General features: G+C 46.9%; 1 protein-coding gene across 1 annotated transcript in view; it reads right to left on the reverse strand.

Moving 5' to 3' along the window:
- The window catches only part of LOC144772911 (uncharacterized), a 2,519,762-nt gene that overhangs the window by 1,691,428 nt on the left and 814,282 nt on the right, over positions 1-14,052 (reverse strand). The window lies entirely within an intron of this gene.

The following is a 14,052-nucleotide window of genomic DNA, read 5'->3' on the forward strand; positions in this document are numbered from 1 at the left end:
TATGGTGTCAATAGACACTGCGCTGGTGGCTTAACTGTTGGGTGCAGTGCCCAGTGCCGGACCTGTAGATATGGCAACCGCTCCAACTGCAGAAGACCATATTCCTCTCTGAACCGCGAGAAGGAGTGGATGCCATCTGTATCAAGGAGATGGCCCATCAATCTACAGGAAGAGGGGCGCCACGTCCCAAAGGCAGAGGCAACTGTGCTAGGGTGAAATTCTGGATTATCAAAGAGCGGTGTAAGGCGGGACGGAAAGGTGGTCAATTGGTTGGAAACGTTCGTATGGTCCCAGGAGTCGATTATTGTACCCGTGATGTGTGAAGCATATGCGTTAGGAGGTCTATGGGACTTATTAAGAAAGGGCACCCCTTGTATTGGCCTGCCTGCCACCGCCTGGAACAGCCAGTGCTTTTCTGATTCCAAGCGGTGCCACTCTACCAGATATTGGAGTTGGGCAGCGTGGAAGTGAAGCTAAATGTCGGGGACACCCACCCCCCCTCTCTGGCGGCAATACTGCAATTTGGTGTCAGAAACGCGGCTTACGCCCATGCCATATAAAGCGTGATAGGTCCGCCTGTGTTTGTTGAATCCAACGTTGGGGCGGGGGTCGAAGGGGAAGGTTCTGAAATAGATAAAGGATCTGAGGGAGGATTGTCATCTTAACAGCCGCAATTTGACCCAGACAGGACATTATGCAGGGTTTCCATCTATTGAGTGAAATACGAATACGTGCGTGAAGACTGGAGTAGTTGATATCCGCAGTAGCCAGTATGGTGGGGGCCAGTTGGATTCCCAAGTAGGGAACTGTGGCTGAGGCCCAAACCACCGGATATTCCTCCTGCAGGTGCGTGAGAGTGTGCGGGGAGCGAGAGATGTTCAAAGCTATGGATTTGTCCATGTTAATCTTAAAACCGGACTCTTGCGTAAAACAGTTTAGTTCGACAAAGAGGGCGCGCATCGCCATTATTGGATCGGAGAGGGAGAGAAGGATATCATCGGCATAGAGACTAACGGTGTGCAAATCTCCCCCAAACTTGATCCCGGTTATAAGAGGGTGCTGCCCGAGTCTAAGGGCCAAAGGCTCCATATAGAGGGCAAAAAGGAGGGGTAACAACGGGCACCCCTGTCTAGTGCCTCCCCCAATAGGAAACTGAGAGGAAGTATGACCGTTGACTCGGATCTTCACCCAGGGGGAGCGATAACAATTTAAAATTCGGGTTCGCAGCTTCTCACCAAAGCCTGCAGCCCTCAAAACCATCTCTAAATAAGGCCAATGCACCCTATCGAAACCCTTTTCCGCGTCTATGACCCGGAGCATGTACTCCCCTTGCGTGCGGCAGGCCCGTTCTAGCAGGTGTAGAATACACTTAGTGTTGTCACTAGTCTGCCTCTGCGGGATTAAGCCTGCCTGGTCTGACTCGACTAGTTGGGCCATATACGGAGCCAGTCGAGATGCTATGATGCTAATATATAATTTGATGTCAATGTTTAAAAGAGAGATAGGCCTATAAGCGCTGCAGACCGTGTTATCCTTTCCCGGCTTGGGAATAACCACTATCTCTGCCTCTAGCATTTCCTCCAGGATGGCTCCAGTATGCTCAATGGTGTTCAATAACGCCGTCAGGACAGGGGCCAGCTGGCTGCAAAACGCCTTATAGAAGGCTGCCGTGTAGCCATCCGGGCCGGGAGATTGACCTAACTTTAGGCGCGAAATGTGGAGATAACCTCCTCCAGCTGTATCAGCCTGTCGAGGTGATCGGCTTGGCTTGTGTAAGTGAGGGCATGCAGGCCTTAGCTATATACTCAGTGCTAAATTGGATCTCAAGGGGATCTCCTGCGTAGAGGTCAGCATAGAAATCTCGGAATGTTTCGGCAATTGACGCGTCTTCCGAGACGAGTTCTCTCTGCGATGTGAGGATCGCATGAACTCCCTGTCTCCGCCTGGCCTCTCGCAGTTTGTTAGCCAGTAAACGGCTGCATCTATCCCCCCGTGTAGTAGGAATGGCGAAGCCTATGGGCCGCGTATTCGGCTCTGTCTTGATCCAGCATAGCAAGGTGTTTGCGTTCTATGCAGAGCTACCACCAGGCACGTGAAGCGCCTGTGCGTTGGTGCATCTGCTCCAACTCTGACCCTTTCTGGGTGAGTTCCGCTCTCTTACGGGTCCTTTCTTTGTTATCCGCAGCGGAGATGGCTAAGAGTTCCCCTCGAAGGACAGCTTTCAGCGCCCCCATTGTGTAGCCAACGAGGTATCGAAGTTATCGTTTAGGGCAATAAAATCCGAAATAGCTTTCTCTATCTCTTCTACCACTACGGTGCGGTGTAGCAATGTGTCGCGCAAGCGCCACTGTTTAAGGGGCCGCTCCAAAGCTGGCAAAAGGAAGGAGGCCAGGACGGGGGATATGGTCAGAAAGGAAAGCTGTCAGGATGTCAACGCTGCACGCATGGGCCCGGAGTGAGGAGGAGCATAGAAAATAGTCCAATCGTGCGTACGTTGTATGTGCCCCAGAGTAAACGGTATGGCTACAGGTGCGCAGGTGAAAATGGCGCCAGAGATCTATTAGCCCCAGATCCTGAAGACAGGTCCGCCCCGAAGCTGTAAGCACCCCCGTCTGGTGTGTTCTTTGGCAGGACCGGTCCATGTCATTGTCAAAAACAGTATTGAGGTCCCCCCCTAACAACAAGTAGCGATCTGCCATAGAAGCAGCATCCTGAAGGGCTTGGAGAATGAATTTGACCTGTCCATCATTGGGCGCATATACGGAACCCACTACAAAAGTCATCCCTCCCAAGGCAAATTGATATGTGAGTAGGCGTCCTTTAATTTCGGCTTCCTTCTGGAGTACTCTACCTCTAAGGAACGGGAAACAAGTATGGCCACTCCGGCTGACTTGGATGTTTTGGAGAAGAGTATAGCTGTATGGGGAAGGCCCGGGATTTCAATCTGAAATGGTCAATGGATAGGAGGTGTGTCTCCTGCAAGAGGCATATGTCTGCTTTGGATTGATCAAAATAACTGAGGATCGCTTTGCGCTTGATGGGATTGTTTAGGCCTTTTACGTTGAGCGTAAGAATCTTAATTAGGTCAAGTGGCATTAGGAGGTTGTGGATGGGCTAAAGTGCCATGTGTCATGAGATGGAGGTGATGAAAGATTATCGGCAGTGTAAGCAAGCAATGCCGCGGCTGAAAGAAAACAAAGGAGCAATAAAAATAGGTGGACGAGGGAACCCCTAACCAAAAAAACAATTCCCAAAAAGGGCACATACCCAAATAAAATCTCAAATACAACAAGGAGTAGAAGAACAGGGAACAAAAGAAAGGTCCATAGGTAATGTCCGTCTTCCCAGATAAGCCAGGAAGTCGTCATAGCAGGGCTCACAGTGTGACCAAGTGGGAGGATCCTGCTCCTCCCGCCATCCACTTCTCATTGGGGAACCATGACTGACCATACACAGCGGCTGTTGATCAGGCAGCAGTCTGGCCCGCCCCTTCCAGAGCCTCCGAAGCTAAGGAGAGAGCATCTTGCTGACCCTTCTCTATGTGCGCTTCTGTCGGTTTCCGGGCCTGTTGTTGTCTTCTCTGGCGCTGCCATCCTGATGGGGTGATCTCAGGCCCCAAGTTGGTGCTCTGGTCATTGTCCTCTCCACTAGGGAAGGTCAAGCCCAAGAGGCGGAAAGGGTCAATAAGCGAGTGCATCTGGTGTTACTTATCATTGAAGCGAAATATTAGGCAAATGGGTGACCCCACGAGTATGGAATGCCCTGTTGGTGAAGGTGCTCTGTCACTGGACGGTACTGGTGGAGGCATTGCAGGGTGATCAGGGCCAGATCCTGATAGAGCACTGGGTTGTGTCCATTGTAGGAGACAGGATGGAGAGCTCGTGCCTTTGATAAGATGGCCTCCTTAGTCTTAAAGTCCTGAAGGCATACTAAGATGTCGTCTGGGGGTGCATTAGGGGCGTGCGCAGGGCCCACTCGGTGACCTCTATCGAAAACAATGTCCGTGCTGCCAGGGACTCCCAAGATATGTTGGAATAAGCATGTTGTGAAAGCAAAGAGATCCTTAGTATCATCAGTGGTTTTGACCCCTCGAATTCTGATGTTGTGCCTGCGCGATCTGTTTTCCAAATCTTCGAGGTGCACTTGGGTATCTAGGTGCTGATACTGAAGGCGTATGATTTCCTCCTGTAACATGGCCACCTCTGTCATCACCGTATCACTCCTGCCTTCGAGCATAGCCACTCTTTCTCCCACCTCGTCTACGTCTTTGCGGATTTCTTTTATTTCGGCGGTCAGGTCTGTTTTCACACTCTGGATGTCCCCCCGGAGGGTGTTAAAGAGGGATTCCAGGAAGTCTTTAGTAATGGGTTCACCATTCGATCCGGGGGACTGTTGCTGGGAAGCCATTTTTGGGGTAGCAGATGCCAAGCTGTGCACGGAGGGAGTTCTAGCGAAGATGTCCATCAAGGCTTTCTGCTTGCGCGTTCTAGATGAGGACATGCTTGTGTGCCACCAGAGGTGCGCACCGTCAGGAGCGCCCTATGCTCCGTGAATGTAGCTGATCCCTCTCCTCAGCCACGTAGGAACCAAACGCGTCTGCTCCGCTGTCGTGTCCGCTCCAATGTCGTATCCAAGACGGTCCCCAGCGGACCTGCCCGGGACCCACCTCGCTCCCAGGTGCGCCTGGGAAGTTTGCCTGCTCAAGGTATGCAGCCACACTCGCTCAGTTACTGTTCTGCCCCTGCCACCGAGGCCAGGCGCCGCTCCAAGGTTCTAGAATAGGTGCCGGGGGATGCTCTGCAGGGCTAATCTAGCTCTCCGCATCACTCCCGGGCCACTCTCAGGTATCCCCCACTGGCCTAGCCCTTAGACGTCTGCTCCGTTTCGCCCTCGAAGCAGGCCCACTATCAGGCGGCACACTCAAGCATTCCAAGCACAAATCACTGTATTATGGGCGAGCTATGGTCAAAAGGGGCTCTTCTTCGGGCCTGTTCAATAGGACAACCGCAGTCCCAGAAACGCCTGTTGGAAGCACGGCCGCACCCCCTCTATCCACGCAACCCGTCTCCCGCGAAGTGATGTGCCCGTGGGTTCAGGCCTCGGGGGAAGGATGGACACCCAAAGAAACCATGTGCAGTGGTTGCGTCTCCCACTAGTATCACAGACCCAGGCTCTGCCATTCGTCCCCATGCAGTCCGAAGCCGTTCACATACTTCACCGCCCATAAGAATGGGTGCAGGCTGCCAACTCAAAGAGGGCCGAGGGCACTCCACAGCAGCAGGGGGGGTAGATGTGCGCCCCACACCTCACCGATGCTACCCCAGCCCCCAGACCACTCTAAAGGCACAGCACCCCGGTGTGGACTCTCTGCTCTGAGCAGGCACTAGAGCTGTGGTGTTACGCAGCGTGGCAAATGGAGAGTTACTGCTATCGGCCTTCCCAGGGTGTCCGGTCTCTGTCAGGCTACTGAAAAAACTAGCAGATCTGCCTTATACGGTGCCTGGGTGTGAGCGGCCGCTGCTGGCCATAGGCCACCGCCTCAGTCCGCCGTTGCAGGAGGGGAGCTCACCTCTATCTCCGTCGCTGATCTGTACTGCTCCGCTGGCTCTCAGGCTCCCAGACGTCCTCCGCCCTTCATGATGCCCCAGTCAGTCCGCCTTGCATAATTGCTCCGTGCAACTCTGGAGCAGGCAGCCCACATTGATGGGGTGACAGAGCGCAGCCCGCACGTTTTCCAAGTCGCGCGGTGCAGGCCTCTACTTCAGGAGCCGGCCTCGGCAACCCCTGTCAGGGGCCGCCCCTTACGAGAGAGCGCTGCCGCAGCGTGGCGCATATCATGCAGGCCGCACTCCGCTCCGGCCGACGTCACCGGGGTGTGCTGTGGCCGCCCGCCACCGGGAGCAGATCGAAGGAGGCACAGGGGGATCTTGGTGCGAGGAGATGTCGGCAGGGCTCCCGCAGAAGCTAATTGAGGCTAATATCGGTGGACGGCGAGAAGGAGCTCCGATAGTTGCTTCCTACCTTGCTGCCATCTTGGCCATGCCCCTAAATGCTAATTTTTAAGTGTAATAGTTGTTATACCTATTTTTTGTACTGATTTTCTCCATTTTTTAACTGTTTATTTATAAATATTTTATTCATTAAATAAAATTTTATATTTTTATGAAATTGCAAAAAATATATTTTTTTAATTCAAACAGAAATATTGTTTAATTTTTTTATTTTAATATTTTTATATTATTTTCTTTTTGTCAAATTTTTTACCGGAGTCGCGCACCCAAAGCATACACACATCACGGTGGGTGTGCGGAATCTAGCCGCCATTTTAGAAAAGTCGTGATGAATCCGCGTACGGTGTGCGACGGCTGCGTGTTTTTCAGTTACATCATATACATTTAATATAACATGATGTGCGCGATTGGTATGCGACCAGTCCGCGACTCCTGCTCCTGCGCATTCACGCGCATGTGCATTGCGGTACACGACGCTTGCGCGGTGTAGGGTCCTGCATGACATCATATACGTGCTGTGGGGCGTTGGGTGCGTGACTCCCGCAACATTTTTCTATGTTCTAAAATGATATGTATGAGTCTTTCATATACATATTAGGGCAAGAGATGATCTAAGATATTCATAAAAATAATATATTTGTACTTATAATAAGCTTCTATTGTTTTTAAATATATTTTCGCGAAGTCGCGTCGGGTGGGTGCTTGGTGAGCGCAGAGTGCGCAGATCCCATATGACCTAAAAAAAAAAATTCATTGGTTCATAACATTTCCCACTGTAACTATTGAAGGACCCCACAAATTTTAATCATTCTTGTTGGAGCATCTTTAGAGAGACATCTCTTTTCCTACAAGAACCCTTTTTGCTTGTCTTTTTTGTGGTGTTTTAAAAAAAATATCAAACAAAATGGCATCTGGACTGCAGCAGCAGCAGGAGGAAGTATCTTCTGAAGACAAATCTGTTGTTCAGAAATTCTTCACTTTTCCACCTGGAGAGAAGTAAATGCGAGAAAGGTGACGTGCAAAATTTGTGACCAAGTCCTGTCAAGAGGCAGTGAAAAATACTCTTGTGACACTGCTTCTATGTACAAGCATCTCCGGACCCCACATCCTCTCAATCTTTCTCAGGAGCAAATGAGGTGAGCTGCTTTAAACACCTCATCTGCTGTGGCAAGTACGTCTGGAGCGTCCTCAGAACCATCTGCAATGGAATTCACCTTTCTCGAGCAACACTGAGTGAAGTGTAAGAAACTTATATACTTCGGTGAGCAGTCGGTGTATGCAGTTTGTGCTGCGCAACGTAATTATTATTGTATTTTTTTTTGGAATGATAAGTAATTCCAAAAGTTTCCTGTTTTATTTGTTCTTTTTTTGAAAAAACACTCAAAAAAATACAAAATTGTTAAGAAAAAAATAAAATATACAAAAGAAAAAAGAACTACCCTATCTGGTTACAGAAATAACTATAATTGCAAAGTAATGTGTGAAAGTTTGCTTGAATATATGTATACAAAGAAAAACCAAAGGTGATGATGGACGGAGCGTTGACAATACAAACACTCACCCCCAGTCAACTGATCTGGGTTTAATCTATCACCGTTCTTTAGCTCACTCCGCCACCCCAGTTCAAACATGGCCATATGCAAATCAGTCTGACCCTGTGCCTCATGGGAACAGTCCAGCCCGAACTGCCAAGACATGTCTTCCCTGGACCGGAATCAAGCTTCCCAGGACCGGTTTCTGGCATTACAGCCGTCTTCAGCCGGGCTTGCTTGACTCCAGTGGCAAAGTGAGCAAGGGACTCACGTCTGAGCATACCCTGCCAACTTAGGGCGAACAAAGAAAAACCAAAGGTGATGATGGACGGAGCGTTGACAATACAAACACTCACCCCCAGTCAACTGATCTGGGTTTAATCTATCACCGTTCTTTAGCTCACTCCGCCACCCCAGTTCAAACATGACCATATGCAAATCAGTCTGACCCTGTGCCTCATGGGAACAGTCCAGCCCGAACTGCCAAGCCATGTCTTCCCTGGACCGGAATCAAGCTTCCCAGGACCGGTTTCTGGCATTACAGCCGTCTTCAGCCGGGCTTGCTTGACTCCAGTGGCAAAGTGAGCAAGGGACTCACGTCTGAGCATACCCTGCCAACTTAGGGCGAACAAAGAAAACCCAAAGGTGATGATGGACGGAGCGTTGACAATACAAACACTCACCCCCAGTCAACTGATCTGGGTTTAATCTATCACCGTTCTTTAGCTCACTCCGCCACCCCAGTTCAAACATGGCCATATGCAAATCAGTCTGACCCTGTGCCTCATGGGAACAGTCCAGCCCGAACTGTCAAGCCATGTCTTCCCTGGACCGGAATCAAGCTTCCCAGGACCGGTTTCTGGCATTACAGCCGTCTTCAGCCGGGCTTGCTTGACTCCATATATGTATACAGCATGATTGACTGAAAGAATGCATTAGTAGTGTATGGTGAATTTATAGGTGAAGATTTATGAGAAAGTACTGCAGCGTGACACTGCAAGCTCTTTAGCTGCACTGCACTATGTCACTTCCGAAGCACAGGGATGTGACATATGTACATGAATATGTTGAAACTCTGTTCTTCCCTCTGCACTGCTGCACAAACTGCAGCCATGCGGTGACACAGGCACCCTTGCACCATGGTGCAAGGATGTCTGTGTCATGTGGAGATTGTTTTTGTGCAGGAAGGCACACCTTCCTGCACAAAAACAATCAGGAAAGGCATTTTCCTCTTTCAATGTATGCTGTGGAATGCAGCATGTACTGAAAGAGGAAAAAATGAGGAGAAATGAAAACAATTCTCGTTGCGCCTTACTCTAGGATGGCGCAGCATTCACACACATCTCCAGATTTACGATTTCTCATAAATCTGGAGAACGCCCTTTCAACGCAAAGTTCTGTGTATGAAGGGGTCGTATTTACATGGAGAGGAAAAACAATGCAGGGTGGATTTTCCTATCCTTGTAAATATGAAGGAGTGCCTAGCGCCATCACTGCGTTACAAAAAGTGACATACTGGTGGAAAAGGGTGCTTGTAAATCTGCCCCATAAGTGCTTAGGTATTGGCAGACTGATACAATAAGAACATAGGGCTGGATGTGTGATTGAAGAATTGCATGAGACTGACAGGAGGTATTCCAAGCTGCATGGGTACTACTTCAGTGTTTAATGGAGTGGAGCAATAGTATGTATTTGCTTAGAGATTTGTATGGATTATGCACAGAATATTTTATGTGTACTTGTGTTGGTGTCTAGGTCATTTTATAAGAATACCACTAGTAACTGGAATGATTACAGTTCTGCAAAAAGAGTGAAGACTTAATTTTGTAAGTTCTTACATATTGGTGGAGTGATAGGATAAGTAGATAGTGGTAGATACGTGATTAAAGAAGTGCATGGGACAGAATGGACGATCCCTACATTGCATGAGTACTAACTGGGTATTTAGAAGAGTGTATCAATAGTATGTAGCTAGTTAAAGGTCTGCTTGGATAGTGCACAAAATATAACAGCTGTACTTGTGTTAGTAGCTCGGCCATTCCAAAAGTTCATGACTAGTAACTAGAATAATTACAATATTTCAAACAGAGTGTATAGTGAATTTATAAGTGCTTAGGTATTGGTGAGTGATAGGATACGTAGGACCTGCTGGATGGGTGAATGGAGAAGTGCATGAGACAGACAGAAGGATTCCTAAACTGCATAGGTACTAACTGGGTATTTAGAAGAGCGTAGCAATAGTATGTTGCTGGTTAGAGGTCGGCATGCATAGTGCACAGAATATTGTAGCTGTACTAGTATTGGTGTGTCTATGGTTTCAAGAGTGTTAGTCTATATTTTAGGGTGTGAGGAGGTGCATCAGATGATCACATGGATGATGTCATCAGTGATTTCATTTGAGATGTCATCAGTGATATCATGAGTGATGTCACTGACCATGTCATGAGTGATGTAATATGTGACATCATCAGCAGTGCATTGCGGGGGAGCGAGTTATAGTTAGCACAACTAAATATAACAGCCGCATTTCTCTTGTTTTGTACGAGTGAAATGTCCAACTAACTATGTAGTCCATGAAACTTGTGTTTTTTTCAGTGAATTTCTGAAGATTTTTAAATGCTAATTTCTAACTATAATGTCTCTGAAACTTGTGTTTTTTCAGTGAATTTTATATATAGTATGTATTTAATCTCCTCTCACTCTGACAAGGAAGGAATCAGCACTCAGGTTGTAGTTTGGAAGTATTTAATCTGCAAAGGATATGATCCATGCGTTTCGGCTCGTCCGAACCTTGATAACGATACAAGACGTCCTTGTTGCATCCTTATTCAAATGTACAAATGCCTAAAGTTGCCAACATTAACTAAGGACTACATATTACTTTAAATCAAAAGGGTGGCGGATATATTGGCCTGGGCACAATGTGAAAATTCAGGAATTGATACAATAAAGTAAAGAAACCAAGTGTTAATATGCACACAATTTCATTTCAGCATATCTTGCCCCGTGACCGCCATACCTGTATGTTCATCAACATTACTTATCTATAATAAACATTCTTAGGTTTGCAAACATCAACATAAACAATAGACTACACATTACTTTAAAGTGAAAGGCTATCGGCCATAATGATCTGGGCACGTTGCGTATTATAATCGTTCTTACACGAAAGAAAAGAAAAAAAGGGGTGTTAATATATACACACTATCCCTAAATAAAGTTCAAGCGTTTATAGTTCCATTCCATTCACAGCTCATTTGAGATGTCATGTGTGATGTCATGAGTGATGTAACTGACCATCTCATGAATGATGTAATGTCTGAGGTCATTAGCAATATGAAATGAAATGAAATAAACTTATAACGCGCGACTTTGCCCGTAGGCGTCAAGGCGCCTACAAAAGAAAAATCAAAAAGGCAGAACCAAAGAGCTAGGGGTAAGCTTTGACAAAGAGCCATGTCTTCAGGGCCTTTCTAAAAGTTTGTATTGAAGGCAGCATCCTGATTTCTCGGGGTACAGTATTCCACCATCTAGGAGCAAGATTGGAAAAGGCTCTGCCTCCCCACTTCGCTCTTCGCACTCGGGGAGCTGTAAGGAGAGCCTTCATTGAGGAGCGGAGGTTCCTGACGGGGGCATAAGGAGTCAAGAGGTCTTTTACTCCTCCAGTCTCTTTTCTGTTCAGGGCTCCGAACACCAAACAGAGCACTTTGAAGGAGATCCTGGCATCAATTGGAAGCCAATGCAAGGATTTCCTGGCGAGAGTAGCTGACGACCTCCTAGGTAGGTCAAGTACAAACTTCGACGCTGCATTTTGCACCGATTGAAGTCTTTGCAACAGGCCTTTATTAAGTCCCGCGTATAGGGCATTACAGAAATCAAGCCGAGATGCTATCAGTGCTACCACAGTTTGTTTCCGGGCTTGCACAGACAGGTAATGCTTAATTTTCCGCAAGATTCCAATAATGCCCCAACAAGTTGAAATGGTCCTCTTTACTTGGATACCCATGTCAAGGGCCGGGTCAAACATAACCCCCAGATTTCGTGCTGCGAGGGTTGGGGCCGGACAGGTCCCCAGAGATGAAGGCCACCATTCCGTCGACCAGATATCTTCCTTCTCGCCGAACACAATACATTGCGGGGGCGTAAGTTATAGTTAGCTCAGGTAACTATAACTGCTGAATTTCACTGTTTGTGTATGAGTATAATCTGAGTTTAACTATACTGTCCCTGTAATCATTGTTTTTTTCAGCAAATTTCTGTTTTTTTTAAGGTTAAGTAAGATGCATATCACAATGGATGGTGGGGGGTTGGAAGCAGGGCCTGGCATTGTGCTGCCCCTACCCAAGCTTGCTGCTCCGGCCTTCCCTCCTCCTAGCCATCCTTTGTCAAAATCCATGTCCTTGCTCCCTTATTACAGCCCTGTGTGGCCGTTGTTCTGCCACTGGCCTTCCCACGTTCTCTGAACAGTTAGCTTACTGCCCCATCCACCTCCTCCCTATCCTCTGTTGTCCGAATCCATGGACTAGCCTCTTTCCTCCTGCCATGCACGGTCTGATGTGCTTCCACTGCCCTCCATTTAGCATGATTTACCAGTCCACTCTTCCCGCCCTCCATTGCCCAATTCTATGCCCCATCATTGACCTCCTGATTAGCCTCTATGCTTAGCTTGCTGCCCCTATTCTCATCCCCCCTGCCCTCCGATATGTGTGTGCATACCCCTGCTCCATCATTTTTGCCCACCATGTTTCATTGACCTGCCACTCCTATCTACTCTAAGTGTTCTGTTGAGTTACCACTCCCCTCCCTCCTGCTTAAAAAAACGTTGAAATTCACTGAAAAAAACAAAGAATAAAGTAACGTTAGATTTAGGTGAACATTTCAGTGTCAAAGTAATGGTTTAAACTAAAAAAAAACACTGTGATTCACCAGATATAGGTATTTCAAATCATTATAGCCCATTAACTCATGTCATAAAGTAAGAACAACTTGTACCCAGGTCATGCACAGTGTTGACATCAATTATGTCAGTTCAGTAATGCTATAAATGAAGTCACAGAACACATCATGAATGTTGTAATATGTGAGTTCTCAATCAGTACAAGGCGAGGCTGAAAGTTATAGTTACTTTAGGTCATGAGTTATAGATATTTAGGATAACTGGAACTGGTGAATTTCAGTGTTTTTGTTTAAGTTTGAAATGCAAGTTGTCACTGACATTTCACATTACTATAATGTTACTTTTTCCCATGAATTTTTCATGGTTTTGTAAATGTAAAGTAAAAATTCATTACAATTCCTAACTATATTGTCACTTTAGCCTTAATTTTTTTAGTAAATTCTAGGTGTTTTTAGCATAAAGAAACACTTTATTGCCATTCGTAAAGCAAACCCCACAAGTGCCCAGCTTTCAGCCACGCGCAGCATAGAGTTGGCACAAGGCCCTGCCCAAGTCCTTACCCTGTGCCATGCCTCCTGCTAGTGCCCTACCTACCTCAGTACACAGCCTTCTGGCATGCACAGCGCACGGTTGGTCTTGCAGGTCCTGGACGTACTCATGCATACTTACTGACTTTGTCAAAGAGTCACAACTGTGTCAAATAGTCGCAACACCAAAATAAAAAAAGTGGGGATATTGGCTTAATCAAGCTGTGAGAATATTAATATAAGTAAAGCAGATCTATTATTTATGTCCCAAAATCACTATTATTTTTAATGCGTGTTTTTCAGTTACATCATATACATTTAATATTACGTGATGTGTGCGATTGGTATGCAACCAGACCCCGACTCTTGCTCCTGCGCATTCGCAACACATGCGCATTACGGTACGCGATGCTTGCGCAGTGGCGGGTCCCGTGTGGCATCATATACGTGCTGGGGCGCTCTGGGTGCACGACTCCCGCAAAAAAAAATTATGTTCTAAAATGATATGTATGTGTCTTTAATATACATATTAGGGCAAGAGATGATCTAAGATATTAATAAAAATAATATATTTGTACTTATTTATCATTTTGTAATCAAAAACAAAGTACAGCAGTCATAGGTACATACAATCAATATCATACATATTGCATCAGGTGTGAATTTGCCACAATACATATATCAGTGCATACACAAATTGCAAAGGGGAACATATTCAGGGGTTTAGGACAATTCCTTCTTAACAGTTCAATCAGACAATATGTAAGTATTCATCCACTGAGCGGGTTAACTTATATGTGGTGTAGGGGCCCCATATATCTCATGGTCTAGATGCCCTCGGTAACTCCTCAGCATAACAGCTGAGTTGATCCCTGCAGTAAGCAAGATCATATAGCCATTGCTTCAACAAAGGCACCGGCCTACCATCCCAACATAGAGCGACTCTGCGCTTAGCCAACTGCAAAGCCAGCACCACCAGTTTACGGACACCAGCCGGCACTTCAGAAACAAAACCCAATAAGCAGATCTTTACATCCATCATTATTTGCACTTCTGTCAATTCCGTCAATGCTGCAGTCACATCG

The sequence above is a fragment of the Lissotriton helveticus genome, chromosome 8 (assembly GCF_964261635.1).
Source record: "Lissotriton helveticus chromosome 8, aLisHel1.1, whole genome shotgun sequence".
NCBI classification, from domain to species: Eukaryota; Metazoa; Chordata; class Amphibia; order Caudata; family Salamandridae; genus Lissotriton; species Lissotriton helveticus.